The sequence below is a fragment of the Lupinus angustifolius genome, chromosome LG16 (genome assembly GCF_001865875.1).
Source record: "Lupinus angustifolius cultivar Tanjil chromosome LG16, LupAngTanjil_v1.0, whole genome shotgun sequence".
NCBI classification, from domain to species: Eukaryota; Viridiplantae; Streptophyta; class Magnoliopsida; order Fabales; family Fabaceae; genus Lupinus; species Lupinus angustifolius.
Window position 1 is genome coordinate 12,035,292 of NC_032024.1, and position 5,224 is coordinate 12,040,515.

Sequence of the window (5,224 nt, forward strand, 5' to 3'; positions counted from 1 at the left end):
TAATGTTTTATGCATATGAGACATGTATTGAGTTTACTTAAGCCTTAGACTCAACCTAAACTAATTACTAGTCTAAGTCTAATACCAATCTTGAGACTTAAGCACGTTGATTTGTTGATGATCTTCAAGCTCTTATGAAACACAAGTTGTCCTCATCAAAACCAAAACACATAGTGAGCAAGCTTTCCAAAGTGCTCCTCTTGACATGCGCAGTTTCAGAGGTGAGCATGCTTGGGTGTTAAGTTAACTTGGCCAGCTTGCTGAGTGCACACCGCCAAGCTCCTATGTGGCACAGTTGAGCTATCTGCTTCAACAGCTTGATCGTGCCTGATGTTGATGTGGCTTGGTGCCTGGTTCTAGGTTGGGAGCTCCAGGTGCCATGCTAAGCTGCTCAATGAGCACTTAGCGTGTGTCATGCGTGTGGCGGTTTGTGCCAAGCTTGTGTTCTGACAGTGCCTAGTTGAGTCTGACCGTGCCAAGTGTGTTTCCAAGTCACTCTGGGCGTGCATTTGGTCCAAGCTAAGCTGCTTAGTGAGAAGCTTCATGTTGACTTCATGCTTTCCACATAGGCCAAGTTGTTGAGTCATGCTTAAGGCTAAGCACACACCTTGCCACGCCAAGCTTAAGCATGTCATGTACGGATCATTTTGGCCTATTTTGAGCACTTTGCTTGTACTTTAAATATTTCATCTCTTTTCCACCTAAATCCTCCAAAATAAAGTAGAAAAGAAATACACAAAGCATATATACAAGATTGTGATATTTTATCCAAAATGTATTGAATTAAGTTGGTTTTCTCAATTTTTCCCAAGATAAGTGCCATAAGAAGTGTATGAAATTTAGGCATTTTTTACACTTATCACTTTTCATGATTATATGTTTGCTTCATTGTACTTATATTATGCTACTTGTACTTAAAATTGCTTAATTCTATTAAAAAATTTCAAATTCTTGTGTATGTAATCGATTACATATGATCACTAACCGATTACCAGGCATCATTATAGTAACGGATTACAGAAATAAGCATGAATCTTCAGTAACCGATTACCCTCCTGTGTAATCGATTACATAAGATGTCTGTTTGAAATCTAGGAATCTTCAATAACCGATTACTCACTTTGAGTAACTGATTACTCTGACTAGTATTTAAGTTTTCCTCCTCATTTTTCAAACGCTTCTTCTTCCTCATCAAACCCTCCTTTTCGTGTCTACCTTGGATTTTCTCTAAAATCTTCATTTTTGATCTGATTTGTATGATTTTTGACTCGTTTCATATTACATTTTCAACTCTAAACACTTCTATTCCATAGATTTCGTGTTTAGTGCCCTTAATAAAAATATCCCCAAATCTCTCAAACCTCAAAACCTAACTTTTTCAAAAACTCAATTAATGGCTTCATCATCAAGAGCTAAGAAGCAACATACCAATGTGTCTCAAAAGAAGCAAGGAGCTTCATCTTCTGAGGCTAATCGTTTGGATTTGGCATGTCTTCTCACAAATGATGTCCAATGCAAAACATTCTTAGAGAATTTTCTTGGATGCTCCATCTTTGCTCCTAAGTATGGTAATATCAGTAACTTTGAGTTTGAAGATTTTCATTTCCCTACTCTTCTAAGGCAAAAAGAACTTTTTGATTTCTGTGAGGAATAAAAAGCCTACTATCTTGAACTTGTTAAAGTATTTTACTACAACTTGAACTTTAGGAAAAATCGTCTAACATCCTATGTGAAAAGAAAAGAAATTATTTTGGATGTTAAGACCTTCAGTTCAATATGTTGTAATATACCTTCTCAAGGTAGCATAAAATTCAACTGGTCTTGCATGCGAATGGGATAATTATGATAGAAAAAAGTTCTACTACTCTATGTGTAGATTCTCTAACAGGGAAATAGAAATGCATAAGCAACTGACTTTAGGTGAAACTGTAAAAAGTAGAGATATCCTTGCTGTAGGAAATCTCAATCTCGAAGATCGTTTGCTTCATTACTTTTTCAGCTATGTCTTTCTTCCAAAATATTCAAATCATTCTCAAATCAATGACATGGAATTGCAATTGATGTATGCTCTTAAGCATAACCTTTAAATCAATTGGGCTAACAGAGTAATGAAACATGTGTGGTCCGTTCAAGATACTCACAACCTTTTGCCTTATGCAATCTTCATAACCAACATACTTGAGCATTTTGGTGTATCCACTACTGGTGAACCCAAAGTCACACTTGATGCACGTGGTAGTAAGATCGATGTGGATGTGATCCACAAAATGGGCTTCTTTCGAGATTCCATTGATAGACTATGTAAGAATCAAAGTGATAGACAGGCTGCACATGTTGATCCAAACACAAATATCTCTGCTAACCGTCCTGAACATCAACATTCTGAGTATCATGTTGAGTTTTCTTCATTTGTTCTCATGCCTACCAATTAGATGATCATGGATGAGTTATTCTCTCTTCGAGGCTAAATCTCTAATCGAAATGATGCTCTTGAAGCTCAGAATCAAAAAGTCCAATTCAAGCTTCAACGTCTTTCTTATAAGATCAATAACATGGACTTTGATGACGATAGCACTAAGCCTGAGTCTTAGGATATTTGTTGTTAAGGAATTCTATTTCTAATGTTGCATGATTGTGGACAAATTGTTGTTTTCGTTGTTTTTCTAATTATGTTTGACCTTTGTAGGAACATCTTTTAATTTACTACTATGATATGTTACCTTCATGATTACTTTTATGTTTGCTATATACATATTGTATGCTATATATTTATTGTGTTGGACTCTTGGCTTTTCTTCTTATTGATGAAGTCAAAAGGGGGAGAAAAGTTGGGAGAGTGTATTTTCTATTTAAAATTATTTCAGGCACATAACTCCAAATCAAAGGGGGAGCATACAATATAGAGGGAGCATACTCAAGACAAGTCAAGAATATCACAAAGTATGTTACTCTCATAAAACTACACTATCAAGAAGATATTGGTTTGTCATCATCAAAAAGGGGGAGATTGTGAAGAAGATCTTGCTCCTGGCCTTGGCACGATTTTGATGAAGACACCAACATCACATAAAAGAAGAAAAGGAAGAATACTTATGATGACAATAAAGACAAAGCTTCAAGAATTTAGAATTTAAGTCTTTAGGTACTTCTATCCTTATACTCTAAATAAACAATTAGTAGTAATGCTCAAAAGTATTTTAAAAAAAATTGATAAACACAAGTATAAATGAAAGCAATTTTCAAAATACTGTGTAACAGGTTACTAGATCTAAGTAACAGATTACTGTGACTAAGTAATAGGTTACTAGAACTAAGTAATAGGTTGCATGAGTGAGAAACAAGTTATCCAACAAAAATTGATCAGGGTAATCGATTACACCTTTTGAGTAACCGAGTACACAACACGGTACACAATTACACTATTGGACAGAACAATTGAGTAATCGATTACAACCTATGAGTAATCGATTATAGCCTGTGAAAATCAATTACTCAATTGGACAGAATGTTTGGGTAGTCGATTACATCGATTACTGAGAGTTGTTGCACCAGTTTTTCGATTCAAACTACAAAGCTTTCAACCCAAATGAAATGGTTTCATTCCAATCAATTCCTACCTTTTCATAGAGGTTTTATGGCTGATTGGAACGTCTATATAAAGGCATTGAAACTCATAATTCACAACATATAACCCACTTATACTATCTATACTTTTCTAAAATACTTGCTCTACACTTCTTGCAACTTGTTCATAACTTTCAGAACATATTTTCTGAAGTTGCCTTGAGTGTTGTTTCAAGTTATTCAAACCTTCTAAGCATTAGTACTAAAGTATACAAAGAGTTATTCGATTGCAAGAGTTTATAGTTTCAAATATTGTAAAGGCAATCCTTGCCACAGTTAACATTTTCTTCATTCAAAGTATTGAATTACATTCTTTCACAAGGGTGTGATAAGAAAGGGGATAGAGTCACATGGAAATGGAGTTTTCCAAAGAGTGATATAGGTATTAGAGAGTGAGTAAGGTACAATAAAATCTCGGGATGAGAAATTGTAATTGCTACTCTTAATATCTAATGACAAAATCTCTTCAACTGCAAGAGTACTAGACGTAGCCTTCGATGGTCAAGAAGGTGAACCAGTATAAAATCTATATGTGTACTCTCTTCTCCTTTAACCCCTTAAAATCTCTGTGAGCAAATCAATCTTATTTTCAAAAATTGGTTTTTTTCATGTTTTTCCTCCAAAAAACATCTATGGTGATTACATTGCATTTATTTGAATATTTCATGTCGCGCCCACGAAAATGAGGAAGCGACAACATGGGAACTCCTAGGGATAGCTAAGAGTCAGGCCTTTTAAGATTAATTGTGTGGATATTTAGTTCATTATTTTAATTTTACCGTTTCATTTTTTTGTCATTTTTATTTATTAATTATTTGTAAATTACCCTTGTATATATAGTTGGTGTTTTGGTGTTATGTACAGGATTTGGGGTTATCGACTTATCGTTGGGGATTTTATGCATTGTTATATTGAGGTTTGTACACTTCCACACACATTGCACTTAGCATGCATCAATACTTTAGTCGTCTACCGAGCCTACTTACATACTATTAGGGATTGATAAGTGCCAAAAGTATACACTTTTCACCATCATTTTATGGCACTTATCCTATGCAAATTGTAGAAAACCAACTTAAACTAACACTTTTTAGGTGAATTCTGCATGATTAAATAAATTGGTTCTTTATTAATTCTTGTCCAAGTTTTCTTTGAGTTTTGTAGGAAATTGAATATTAAAGAATAAATTCAAAGATGGATAAGAATTCAAGCCAAAATTCAAGACAAAAGCTCAAAATGAATTGCTAAAAGTAATCAAGTTAAAGCATGGCATGCTATGTGCTTAATTTGGTTACTTAGCCTTGAAGAAAGGTAGCTTACTTCGTCTTGAAGAAACCTAAGTTAAAGTAGGCCAAGCAACTTGCAAAAATCCCAGGCCAGGTCAGCTAGGCACCAGGCCAGGTCAGCCAGGCACCAAGCACTAGGCCAGATCAGTCAGGCACCAAGCACCAGGCCAGGTCAGCCAGGCACCAAGCACTAGGCCAGATCAGTCAGGCACCAAGCACCAGGCCAGGTCAGCCAGGCACCAAGCACTAGGCCAGATCAGTCAGGCACCAAGCACCAGGCCAGGTCAGCCAGGCACCAAGCACTAGGCCAGATC